Source organism: Anthonomus grandis, chromosome 24 (assembly GCF_022605725.1).
Source record: "Anthonomus grandis grandis chromosome 24, icAntGran1.3, whole genome shotgun sequence".
Lineage (NCBI taxonomy): Eukaryota > Metazoa > Arthropoda > Insecta > Coleoptera > Curculionidae > Anthonomus > Anthonomus grandis.
The window spans coordinates 2,435,983-2,450,704 of NC_065569.1; the positions used below are offsets into that span (position 1 = coordinate 2,435,983).

At 31.4% G+C, this 14,722-nt stretch overlaps 1 long non-coding RNA gene across 1 annotated transcript; it reads left to right on the forward strand.

The window, feature by feature from the left end:
* Window positions 1–6,554: 6,554 nt before the first annotated feature.
* On the forward strand, window positions 6,555–13,468 carry LOC126749326 (uncharacterized). Its single transcript, XR_007665014.1, has 3 exons — window positions 6,555–7,024; window positions 10,810–10,986; window positions 12,641–13,468. It is a non-coding gene; the product is annotated as an uncharacterized LOC126749326 (long non-coding RNA).
* The last annotated feature ends 1,254 nt before the right edge of the window (window positions 13,469–14,722 follow it).

The window sequence follows — 14,722 nt, forward strand, 5'->3', positions numbered from 1 at the left end:
TTTGCTGAAGAACAGAATACAAAACTGAAAATAAACTCATGGATTCAAAACCCTTTTTCATCTAAATTACAAAAGCCTGAAAATATATCTAATCAGATCTATGAATCATTTCTAGAAATGACATCGGATACAAGCATAGAATCATTGTTCAAAACAATTTTACTAAGTGATTTTTGGTGCAGGGTTCGTGATGAAAATCCACAACTTGCTACAGAAGCTTTGAATGTTCTTCTGCCGTTCCCAACAACGTATTTATGTGAAACCGAATTTTCAGCATATACAGTTACAAAAACAAAATACCGCAATAGACTGGATGCCGAACCAGACATGAGAATTCAACTTTCTTCTATCAAGCCTGACATTACCCAGTTGATGAGGAATAAAAAACAATTATATGCCTCGCATTTAATGAAATTAGTGTTATCATTTGCTTACTAACTCACTACTTACTGAATCTATCTTTTTTTGTATGATTATTAATAAACAATTCACATATTAACTAAGAAAAAATTAATCATGCTTGCATCATGCCCAATCCAACCCAACCCAACCTTCATTTAACAGCGACAAATGCTGCAAAAAAATTTCTTGAAAATGTTCCTGTAGACATCTAACTGCAAAGTGGACACCAAAAAGCAATCGATGAAAACAGACAAATATTGTTATCAATTATTTTTTGTATAGTATTTTGCGGTAGACATGATATCTCTATTAGGAGAAAACAAACAGATAAGGGTGTTTTAGTAGATTTATTGAAGTTGAGAATCAATTCAGGGGATGACAAATTAAAGAGTCACCTAGAAAAGTGCCATCGCAATGCAGTTTACACATCTCCAAAAATACAACACGAATTGATAAATTTATGTGACGAAGTTATTAAGGAGAATATAATAAGTGAGGTTCAGAAGACCATGGCTTACGCAGTCTTAGTTGATGAAACCTCAGACCTAGCTGGGAAAGAACAGCTGTCAATAGACGTGCGATTCTACGACGAAAGCAAAAGGAAAATCAGAGAAGAATTTGTAGGGTTCATTGAACTAAAAGCACAAAATGCTTCAGCAATTGCCGAAGCAATTGACAATTTCTTGATTAGTTTTAACCTCCCAACCAAAGATTGCGAAAGGTGTGGATTCGATGGCTCTTTACAATGGCTGGGAAAGTGGGTGGCGTACAAGCCATTTTGAGAAAAAAATATCCTCGTGCTTTATATTTGCATTTTTTTAAGTCACAAACTTAACCTTGTTGTGAATGATGCGAACGAAGTGCCAGAAATTAGAAATACTTTCGCCACTGTAAAGGATGTTATAAAGTTTTACAAAGAATCATCTACATGTCGAAATTACGCTCTAAACCTATCACGCATGTGTGAGACGGGATGGTCCGAAAAATACAAATCAATCAGAAAAATCTTTTCCTTCCTCAATGAAGAATGATGATAGTTTTAAGCATGTTTCAAGGCAGAACATGATCTTTCAGTAGTACACTTTGAAATAGAAAGTTGAAACAAACAATTTAATGCAATGCAAAAAATACTTTTTTTACACTTAATTTGCCTTGAATTTTGCCGCCCTAGGCCATAGACTATATCTTCTTTACGGTAAGTCCGCCACTGTGTACAGATCTAACAATATTTTTTAAACTTACTACTTTCAATAAAAGTTGCTATAATGCATTTTTATGCTCCCTCCAGTTTTTGTAGTATTTTTTAAATACTTTCCAGTAAAACCTACAATAAACAAATCTTTTTAATACAAATACAAATAGGTTTTTAAAACTATCATTGTAATAATTTTGTCCATGATGTCAATTTTGTTAATAATTAATAATATTAATAATTATACCACTTATATAATAATAATTAATATAAGTGGGACGATTTAGTTCGCCTTATATATTTTTAAATCTTACCTTTCGAGTCACTTCTGTTGCAATTATAATATCAAATCTTAGAATTTGTCAGAATTGTTTTACAAAATACATATGCACAGGGGCAAGGAAGGTCTTTCTGTTTCTAAACATATTCATCGATTCTCTGTTTTCAAGTTTACACGCATTTTCAAAAGAGGAATTTTTCAGCTATAATTAACACAAGATGTGAAAACCACAACACTGTCAAAGTCCCGATTAAATATTTGCACCAAATACGCTATTTACTAATAAGTACGGATCGTACTTAACGATTACGTAAGCAGCTCCAGACGCGAAGGAAGTCTCTCACACATAATTTCCTTCACACATAATTCCTTCACATATAATAATATTAATTTAGCTTATTGATGTTAGATTTTGGATTAAAAATAGAAAGTAGAAATAGATATATGTTATTTTAAGCTCAAAAATAAGGTCTTCAAAGCAAAAAAAGTTATTCACATTCTTATTCCTAAAACCGCTTCAAAAAAATTTGAAATGGTAACACGGCATTTGTGAAGTTCTATTTTTTCTTTAGTGTTTGGCTGAAAAAAGATGTATTTGAGTGTTTTTGTGGACCATTGTGATAGTAAAAACATGTGCTGTTTGTCCCGCACCATGGGAAAAAGGCGATTTAAGCCGATCTTTTCACAAGTTCACTCATATAATATATAGTTTACTCATATACTATGTCATAACATCAAATCAGGAGCAACCGTGGCCATAAACGTAGAATAATAAAAACTTATTAAGAAATCTTTAATAATTATAAAATATTTAATTTCTAATTGAATCTAAGTGATTTTAGTAGTTATCGATAATTTCTGATACGCGCCGTTATTTTGCATAACTACCAACGGTTTCAGTATTTACGCATAATTCCCAATATGTCTAGCTATTATGCATATTAGCGGTAACATATATATACAAAAGTATACGATACTTCGAGGGAATGAAGAATGAATCCCATATCTACTGTAACATCTGGATGAAGCATTAGTTTGTTTTCTTTTCGTTTGACACTTGGTATTGACAGACAACATTGGCAGCTGTCAGTAACAACAGCTGTGTTAAATGTGAGAAGGCGGCAAGCTATATTTGTATATATTTGTGTTCTGTGATATTTGTGTTCTGTGTCTTGATTACTAACTATTACCTCTATTTTTTTTCTTTTACGTTGTAGGCAATGGTCAGAAAATAAGTGTGAAATTCCAAAAAAGACCCTTTTACAATTCCAGCTTATCGTGTACGCACCGATGGAAGACGGCAAGGTAGAAAGTGGCGTGCATAGGGCTGGTAGATGAGATTTTAACTCTCTTCCTGAATAAGGAGGCAGCAATGGCGAAGGGGGTCCATGCAAGATGGACCCCCTTATTTAATTTAAAATAGCGTAAGTTAAAATATTTCTGATTTAATGTTTGACACTTGCTGAATAAATCGGGTAAGGGAGCAGTCACTTACCTGTCTAAGAAATGTATATCCCTGTTTCTCTTATTAAGAAATTTAATTATATAGTTTATAACACTTTTGAGAGTATAGGTATTTGCTTTTTTGTTGCCCTATTCTAAGTCATAATATTTATTATATCAAATAAACAGCTTCTACCATTTATTACTTCTATCATTATAAAACTTATGGAACAATATAATAATGAAATTCGTAAAAGGCCTGTAATAGTATTAGCAAACAGATACCAAGTATTAACCCTATAACAAAAACTAATTTTTAATTCACTAGAAGATACTGTATATCTGTCTTTGCAAACTCATTTAGTTCAGAGCTCTGCAATTTTAATAATTACTAAGAAACTAGCACATAAAAGATCAAAGGAAGCAGCAATCAGATGGAGTATATCCTTTAATTTTTTAAGGTTCAGAGAGCAATGGGTGGTTTTGCAAATTACTTGGCAATGAACAATTTATTAATTAATATAATTAAGAACAACTTAAAGAAAATTCCCAATATTTTTGATTATCATTAATAGCAATAAAGGATTGTGGCATTGCTCAAATATTCTTTAAATGGTAAGATTGCTGTAGTAAGATTACTTAAAAAACTTATTTTGTAAATAAAGCACTTGCTTACAGTGTATGGAAAATCATGTGATACTTATTGTAAACTTGATGCTTTCTTTATCATCCATTATTGGGAGATCACAAGTAAAGATTGGGGGCTCTCTCTGTGGCTTTTGATATTTTGTTCGGTTTGGTCAATATTTGCAGTTAATGTGACATTTTTTATAGAGATTAGGCCTTGTTTTTTCTCAAAAATAAGCATGTGGTGCCCACTGACACGCCACTGGACCTAATAATTTCAATCTAGTTACAGCTAAATAAGCGTCTTATAACTTCAAATAACTGCACCAAATTTCAACCAAATCGGTTTAAGAATAGTTATGGTATTTTTAAAATACCATTATTTTTTTGAACCTTCATCGCTCTGTATCTCAGAAACGAAGCAACTCCCGACATAGGAACTTTTTTTCATAAAATGACCTAACGATTCACCCTGTATAGTTTCGTACCATAGTTAGGAAACACCCTATATATATATATATATATATATATATAAACCAGTAAAATGTATATATGTATATATATATATATATATATACATTTTACTGGTTTTTAGTTTAGAAAATTATTTTTTGCCCTTTATGATTTGAAATATGAGTTTGCATAGTCATGCCTAGCACACAAGCAATATCAATATTGGTAAATATATTATCCATGCAACTATTTAACCTAGTTTTTTCTGTAATTGTTGGTTAGAAATTAAATGAGTTCATGATTGTTAAGAGTTCTTCTTTATTTCTATTAGGTTTTAAAAGTTCAATATTAAAGTCACCTGCTATAAATGCTTACTTTTTACTGGCTGTCAAACACAAAAGTAACTTTTTTATCATCTTTTGAAATGAAAAATGCCTTGTTTTAATTGATTAATTTTCAAAAGTTTTAACCTATTTTGGTACAGTAATTTCAGTAGTTTACTCTGGTATAGTATTTTTCATTCTGTGGTATTCATAAAACGATTATTTTAGATAACGGATTTGAATTCCAAAATGAAAGTGTTAAAGAATTATTCAAATCACATAATATTAAAATGCATTTTACAACCCCACAACAGCCCGAATCAAACAGCCCTGATAAAAGATCAAATTCAACTTTAATTGAACATATTAGACTTTTAAAAGAAAAAGATAAAAATGAAGACATTGTATGTTTAATGCCATATGCAGTTATTGGTTATAACAATAACTTGCCTAAATTTGACAAAATTATTAATACACTACAACTTTGTTATTTTTAGGTTTAGGCTATTAGTGTAAATAAACTTTTTTATTAAGAAAATTATTATCTTTTGATTTATGTAAAAATATACAGGGGATTCCATTTAACAAAAGTACATTTTTCACATTTTCTCGAAAACGCGATGTTCAATTTTTTTTCTGTTTTCACCATTTTAATCAACAGAAAAAATCCTACTAGTTTGCTAATTTAACCGACCCTGTATCTTAAATATTAACAAAGATATCAATAGTGCCGACTTAATCGGAGGCACCCTGTATATATATCACTAGTATCAGTTATACCTATTCTGTATTGCCAAAATCAATTTTTCTTAAACTTACCCCAAAAGCCATTCCTTATGGTTAGCGATAGGACGTATTCTTATATGGATAAATAATTATCTGCCGAACTACAGTATTTATGTAAAGATTCTCATACTGTCTGCATAATGCTATAACGTGTCGCCCTTTTTGCATAGAACTCCAAGATATTCAAGTTAATAGAATTATGGATGGAAAATGGTTGATATCCATTCCAGGCCAATTGAATGCTCCAGTGTCATGCCCAATTTTCAAAGACAATGTCTTACTTCATAGTTCTTATTTGGTAGAAACTACCAATGAATGCATTATCCAAATCAAGCCATTCATCTCAAGGACTTATAAACTGAGCCAACTAACAATGAATGACGTATCACTCAAAATTAAAGTTTTCACTTTCATGATAAAAGAAAAATGTCGAATCTTCCTACGTTGGACCTAAATACAATGAATCTTGAAGAAAGATAGAAGCTCTTCAGCCATTCAAGAACAAAAAAGACATTTCAAAGAAATTAAGACTCAATAATAATTATTTTATTATGTATTTTCTTTATAAGAAACTCGATTTATAGAGGGTGTTCCACTATCAACATCACAGGCTGTAACTTTTTTATTTTTAAGTATAATTTTTTTAAAGAAAATGTATACCCAAAATTACTTAAAAACACTACTCCCGACATGTGATCCCCTAAAAATTACCTCAACTTTTTTTTTCAAATGACATCACCATTATTTCTTTTATTGTTTGGAATGCTTGCAACATTATTAATTAAATTTCATTAAAAAAGCATGTATTAACATCAACCTAAGAAATTTAAAAATTTTTAAAATTAGGCTTTTCTCATCGTTTTCAAGTTTATTATCTATAATAAAATGAGGTAGTATATTGAAAAGAAGAAACAAGCTCAGAGATCAATTGATTAATTCTCAGCTCCTGTGTATATAAAAAATATCTATTATACTTCAAGTAAATTATTGCATTTAAGACTTATTGAACTTACATTAAATCAAATATAACAAAAGGTTTCGTTAAAAATTTAAGGTCATATATCTTCTTTTCAATATTTGAGCGTATGACATAGTATTTTCTAAATTGATTTTTACTGTATTACTGATGTAATACCCAACAACATAGATAACTCTTCATGAATTCGTCACAACAGTATAGATTTTACTTAAACATATTTTTATCCAACATGTAGAGCAGAATAAGCATTTATAGATGTAGCAAGCTATCATAGCTCAAGCTACAATTATTTTTTATTTATAAGTGAATATAAAGAAACATATTTCCAAATATTTAAATTATCTGTTTTATTGCTTTTTTTAGTGCAGTTACAGCAAGTGGGTCTTTGACAAGCAGATGTATATACCGGGTGGTGCGTCGCCGAGCGGAACATAGGAAAACCCATGTGAATTTTAAGGGGGTCAATTATTGGCTTCCCTGTACATTTTATACAAAAAATGTAAGATAACTTTTTGAAGAGACCAATCTGGCAAACCCTTGTGCAAAGTTTAAAAAAATTTTAATAAGCGAATCTTAAATTATTTAATTAAATGTAATTGCTAAATTTGCAAATTTTTGGTTCAGGTAAAACCAGTAAAATGAATATTGTCACTGACGTGAGGAAAAGTGACAATAAATTAGTGACAGTCGATATTTGAAAACAAGTATGAATTATTCAATCGACGAAAAAATAGCCATAATTAAGTTAATAAATAATTACTTAATAAATAATAGTCATAATTAAGTCTTACTTGAATGTATGGTTGTAAGATTGATAAAACAAAAAAAATTACATTTCTTGTATTCGGCTGTATGTCAGATTTGACAAAGCCTTATAACAAATTGTTTGCTGGTGCCTGGTGTCTGGTTTTACCTGAACCGAAAATTTGGCAATTTTGCAATTACATTTAATTGAATAATTCAAGATTCGCTTATTAAAACTTTGCACAAGGGTTTGCCAGATTGATCTCTTCAAAAAGTTATCTTACATTTTTTATGTAAAATGTACAGAGGAGCCAATAATTGACTCCCTTAAAATTTACATGGGATTTCCTATGTTCCGCTCGGCGACGCACTATCCGGTATAAGATCACTGTTCTCATCTGGTAGGCCTCTATTCGACTCTGAAAAATTTAGTTTTCCTCCTTATTTCTAAAGTTTGAATATTAAACTCCTTTAGCATGGTTTTATACGAAACTGTGTACAAGTAAACATTACCTATGTTAACATGAAGATAACATGTGAAGTTCCTTGAATTCCTTATAACAATACCAAGTGCACCATACACTTTAGGGTCAAGTGGGGTAATTGTAAATGAAATATGCAATTTTTATAAATGTCAATATTTTTAAATATATTTGTAAATAATTTGAAAATCATAGGATATATTATAGCCTTCCTTAGAGTCTTTACTTTAGATCTAAGATGGTTTTCATCAAGTTTTTTGCAGTTTTATGGAATTATGGTTCATTTACGATTACCCGGTGCTATTTACAATTTCCCCTGATATTTGGGATAAATGTAAATTAATTTTAGTCTAAATATCGGTGATAATATTTCAAAACAAAGGGTAATTGGAAACAAATGGGCCGATAATAATTTTTCCTTGACTAACATTATGGTAGTTTTATATCAAAATCTGTCATTTACAATTACCCCATGTGCAACGTTTACAAATACACCATTAAATAATACTAAACATTTGAGAGTAGTTTTTATTAAAGAAAAGATGCCTACAAACCCACTTCTTAAAAAACATAAAGAAAAATAAAAAACTTAACTCTAGTTAACTCAGTTTTTGCCCAATTATGGTCTATTTTTCAAATACACTAACATAGCCAGAAAAAATATACAGCAATTTTCTTTTTTTCAACTTAATTTTGCGGTCTGGTAAAATTGCTACTATTGAGCTGAACTCAATCTCTGTAGTTGGTTCTTCTCAAGCAGCAAAAAAGTTGAATATTTATCTTCTCTTCCAAAACAACTGACATAGATTTCCCCCTCGCCTATAGATACTTGTTCAATACATACTACATATTGATAATGGTTTGTTTTCCTTGGGCCCCCCAAAAAGTCTATCACTAAAAACATGCCGGGTTTAAGTTTGTTCCATTCTGGCTGTTCATAATCTACTTCTTTCAAAATTTCTTTTATGCAAGATTCCAGAAAATCAGAATCATCTGATTCATTATCTGAGCTATAATTTGTATTGTTTTCATTGAGGTCTTCATTGTCTGAATCAGTTTCAATTGGATTTTTCTTTTTCCCTGTCTTTTTTTGTTTCTTCTGTTTCTTTTTTAAATCTTTATTTTCTTTATTCTTATTTTTCTTGACTTCTTTTTCCCTTCTTTGAGCTTCAATAATTTTCATTTTTTCCACGACTTTTACATTAGTAAGTATTTTACTGTATTTTACAGATTTTAATTTTGGTACTTGATTAATTTTTCTTTTAACAACCTCTAATTTTTCGTAGCTGGTATTCATTGCTTGACAGAAAATATCTATTATTTTACTTGGGGTTTTAATTGGAGTTTTATGGGTAGAGGTCAAAGGAATAGCAAGTTCAAGACCAGAGATTTTAGAAACGTTTTTTCCAAATTTATATCAAGTGTGCTGTGTTCTAAGGTAGTATTGGCTTGATTATTTACACTTAATATTTTAAGATTTTCAATAGGAGATTGCCTTGGAGATTGCTCTTCAATATTTTCTGTAAATTGTGTAGGGCTAGTGCATGGTGTGGATGAGTTTTTAGATTTTAGCTGGTTTTCTTTATACCTTCTTAACAAAACAGGATTAAAATCTGCCTCAGGAAATTTTGTTGAATCGACTGGAAATGTGCCAGTAGAAATAAAACCTTTAACGATGTTATCATGTTTCATAGAATCTCTCCAAACCTCTCCTAATAACTAAACAAATTGGAATTTTGATAACCTGATGTTACCTTTACCAATTTGTTTTTTCACTGGACCGAAGACACATTTATTCAATGGTTGGATCTTATCAGTCAAATGACTCGGAAATTTGTAAACTTGAATGTTGTTATCAAGTGCCGCATTTACAATACGACAGCTTATGTGAGAACTATGCCCATTATACATTAAAAGAGCTGTTTGATTTGGTGTTCCCCATGTCCTTCTTTTATTCTGAACCTCTTGCACAAAAGCTGTACAAAACCATTCAAAAAACTGGGGTTCCTCCATCCAACCATTGGATGAAGTAGTGTATAGGGTCCCTGGGTAAGCTTTTTCTGAAATCCATCTTGGTTGAACTGCTGCTCCTTTAAATAGTATATAGGGGGGCAAATACGAACCATCTGCACAAATTGTTGCCAACACTGAAATGGATTCTCTGCCTGATCCTCCTGTGACATGTACTAAGCTAAAACCAAAAAGGAAGGTAATACAATGTTAGTTAAAAATTAAGGAAACTTACATTTTCCTTTTTCTCCTAATGCCTTTAGTTTGTGTGGATCAGTACCAAATCCACTTTCATCTGTCTTAAAAATAAATGATGGTTTTTCTTCCAAATTATAATTCTAAACAAGCTGCGAAAGTTCATTATAAAAATCGTAAACAACCTTCAGGGTCTCTGGCGTCTTTTCTTGATTTTTTTAGTAGTTCGAGTTTTTTAAATGAAATTGAGGGATTCCGTTTTAAAAACTCGTAGTACCAATCGTCTCCGGGTATACCATCTTTAAAGGGATATTTAATTTGAGAAATCTCGACATATTGAGCCACAATATTCTTAATTTCTTCTTTGTCACAGTGATAACCCATCCTAGCACGAGCTTTAATACACTGTACCAACTTTTCTTCTTCTTTTGACAACACTGATGGACGCCCAGCACCTATTTTATCTACAGAGATATTGCGTCCTTTAATTCGATGAAAAATACAGGATTTGGGAACACCGTAAAAGTTTTCAGCTTGTTGTTATGTCTTTTTTTTTAACCTCATCCCACTAAATACAAATGCAACCTGATCATGTACATTATAGTCCAAGGTTAAAACATTGCTGCAGAAGCACCATCTACATTTTAAAGCCCGCGGCTATTTGACAAACACGCCTTTTTCATGTACCCCGTTTTTACAATTACCCCACTTGACCCTATTAGTAATATTCTCAAAATGACTATTGAATTTTATATTACTTTGAAAAACAACTTTCAGATCCTTTACCTTTGTTTTGTAAATTAATAATTTATTAGTTATGAAATAAATAAATTTGATATTAATTTTGCTTAAATCAATTTTCTACAAAGTTTATATTTTCTTGCAACTTCTAGATCTTAAGTCATCAACAAAAAGGAAACTTTCTCGTGTTTTACCACCCTTGGATGGCTATCAATAGGAATTCAAAAGAGCAACGGCCTCAAATTACTGCCCTGTGGCACAGCAGAAACTGCAGAAAAACCCTCAGAGATTGATTTTGCAACTTTAAAAATCTGTTGTAGACAGGTCAGGTATGTTTTCAAATTGTAGCGTTTTTACTGTTAAGGTGTAAATTAAAATACTCGATGTACAAAAATAGTTAACCGATTTATTATACACGTACACACTAAACACGATAATTTAAGACTACTTCAAATATTTATTTACCACTATTTATGTCAATTTTAAAAGTCGCGCCAATATTCTGAAGAATTAACTTGACTCCTAGAACCTTTTAAGCGGCTTTTATTATAGAGAAGGAATAAAAATTAAAGTTTATGAAAGAAAACTCAATTTTTTTAAAATAACGTACAGTGATGCTATGGTACGTTAGGGTCTTAAGTATGTCTGAACAATACAAAATTTGTATTTGCAATTCACTACAGAATACAAGTTATCACATATTCGAAATTTTAAACATGTGCGTGAAATAATAGAAGAGCGCATATTTATTGTGAAATATTTTTAGTTATTTAATTTAATTATCTAAAATTCACAAACTATTAAAGTGACAAATATTCTTTCAAAACTTAATTCAACCGCTTATTTGTCCTCAAAGAATTTAAAATTGATTGACCAAAGCATGACCAACTTACCTTTATAATTCGTTATGTAAAAATAATTTATTGTGACATTAAAAAAACACTCTGCATTCCATAATCTAAACCTAGGGTTGAATGATCCTGATCTACTTCAAGTTAATTTTTTTTAAGATATAATTAACAGAATATGTTTTTTTCGTGCAAGTGTTAAGAGATGGGATTAGGGAATTCAATCCCACACCCTCGCAAACCTGCGAGATAAAAATCATCGATCCCGCGGATCCGCAAGAATGCGTGATTGTTAACAATATATATATATATATATATATATATATATATATATATATATATATATATATATTATATATATATATATATATATATATAACTTTTTGTAATAAACCTATTAAACATGCTAATTGCTAAGAAAAGGTCTTAAGTCTTATGCAATTATAAACAAACTATGGTAGCATAGAAGAACTAATGTCATCTGAGCCTGAGCGCTTAGAAATAAGGGTAGAACTAGTAAACGAACTTTTCGAGCTACTGGCAGTACTGGCACTATCAATGTCAATAACATCACCCTCACTGTTATTCTTGGATTTTAAATTCATATTATGCTTCGTTTGTAAGTGGGTGGGTCGGTAGAACGAGCAGAGATTTTAATAATGCTTGGGCATAACTTACATTTAGCTGTAAAACCATCTTCAGATTTTAAGAAATGTTTCCAAACTAAACTTGAGCCTTTATTCTCTTTATAAACCACAGTGACACTCATTTTAGCGATTATTAGTTTACATTCGATGTAATACGTAATTTATTTAACTAAAGAAATTGTTTCCAGTCACTAGTTAAACGCTTTCCACTTACGCACATACGCACACACATAAATCGGAAAGTAAAATAACCTGTTTGTTTTGTTTGACTTATTTCCAATAGCCCAGCTGGAAATCCCGGGCGACGAAGCGTCGGCGCTTGGGGATTCCCCTTGGATTTAAATCCGTGCAGTAATGCAATTATATAACAGATGTCCGACTAGATAAGTCCGTAATTATTTATGAGTGGTTTTTTGCTTTCTGAGGCGTTTTAAATGACATTTGTAGTTTTGTTGTCGAATACGGAATTTTAATATTGATTCCCGCAGATCCCGCACGGAAAATCCCGCAATGTTGATCCCGCAGAAACTTGGAGGGATCCCGCAATTGCGGGATTGGATTCCCTAGATGGGATGTACTATGTACCGGGCGGCCACTTAAACGAGGTAAGCGCCTGTATCTCAGAAACTAATAATCGTAGAACCTTCATTGGCCGGCTACTAGGGGGCGTTACAGCTACTTCAAAATTTAAAATTAAATTTTTTCAAAAACCTTGCAATAACGGGCATCTTAAAATATTATTGTAATAATCTTCAAACATTTCCACACAAAAAAGTTTTAACAAATACTTGTAAAGTGTTAAGAAGAGTTTTTAGCTTGAGTGAGAAAAACAGCTGAAAACTGGCTCTGAGTGGGCCGATCCTTCTAAAATAAGTTTTGGTTAAAAGTCTCTCTACTGCTTTATTTTTATATCAATAAAATATTACTGTTAGCTTTCGCCAAAATCCGATAGGGGCATTGACTTGGGGATTTACGTTATTCAACAAGTTAACGATACATATTTTTTATGCTATTAAAAGCAGGGAACAAAGCTGAACAGATTGGTAAAAACCGCATTCAGATATAACTACTCAAACTAAAGTTATTAAAAAAAATGTAACCATTAAAAAATTAAAATTACAAAAATCGTCGTAAATTCCTATTGCATTAGTCGAATTGAGAAAACTTGTGTTTAAATGAATGTTCGTTTAAACAAAGAAACTTAGTATAAGTAGTTTTTCGAAAATCCATGAGGAGGCGTTCTTTCATATAATACATTTATATTAATAGATTATTTCGCACCGCTTTTTTTAAAAATTGCTCTAGTGTCGTCCTAAATTTTCTAGGCAAACCATGAATCGCATTTTGAGGATTATATTTTCTGAATGTAGTCCTGGTCCGAAAAACGGGGTCATCATAGAAGCAGGCTTCCTCTTTCTATACATCGAGTATAGGAAGTATGGTAATGCAGCATTTAACACCTAAATGCAGCAATGGGTATGCTGCAATTAGGGGTTCTCGCATATTTCTTGCAAAATGCACTGGACAACCATTAAGTTGCAGAAACATATTCCGCCTAAGATCCAGATTTACATCTCCCAAGAAAATAGGCAATGTGTTTCTGCGGAACTCTAGATATTACCTCTTAGTGCCTCGTCAAAAACATATGGTCCTATAATTGTGCCACCTATTATACCATACCATACATTTATACTACAGCATCCTTGATGCTGAACTTCTTGCTTCCAGTGGGGATTTATGAAAACCAATAATGTATATTATGGCGATTTACCCCACCATTGCTATTAACAGTAGACTCGCCTGTCCAAAGAATTCTGTATAGAAATTGAGGGTTTTCGTTAACCATTCCCAGAAGCCAATGGCAATAATCGAGTTCATATCGAAGTCCATATCTGTCGCAGCTTAGTGCAGAACGACATGATAGGGGTGTAATCTGAAAGTAAACTAAATTTGCATCAATATGAATCCTATTTGATTAACCTCTAAGATATTGTATATACAGGGTGGTTCAGTTTAAGCGTCATTAATTTTAATACGTGATAGAGAATTTAAAAAGAAATAGACTTTCATTATAAAATTTTTCTCAGAAATGTTTGATAACAAAGATTCAGGGTGCTGAAGTTAAGAATAATTAATTGTTTATTTATCATAACTTTTAAACTACCTGCTCAATTTTAATTAAATTTGGCATGCAGGTTAGGTACTGATGAAGCCAATTTCTAATAAAATTTCCAGTGGCGTAACATCCGGAGGGACTGCAAGGTGAAAAAATATTTTTTTATATGAAGTCAACTTTTAGATTTTCCGTTTAGTTTGGAAAAAAAAGTTACTCTTGCAAAATGATGATTTAAGGTACTGTTTTTAAAATATCTTAGTTTAATTGTAGACAAACGCCAGTTAAAACTGCTGCAAAAACTTAAAAAAAAAGAAAATTAGGCGTTTATTATATAATTTATATTATTATAAATTATGTTTTCCCTTGCAGATTTGAGACAAAAAAGAACCAAATCCCTCCGTATGTTACGCCACTGGCAATTTTTTTAAAAATTGACTTTGTCAGTAATTGACAA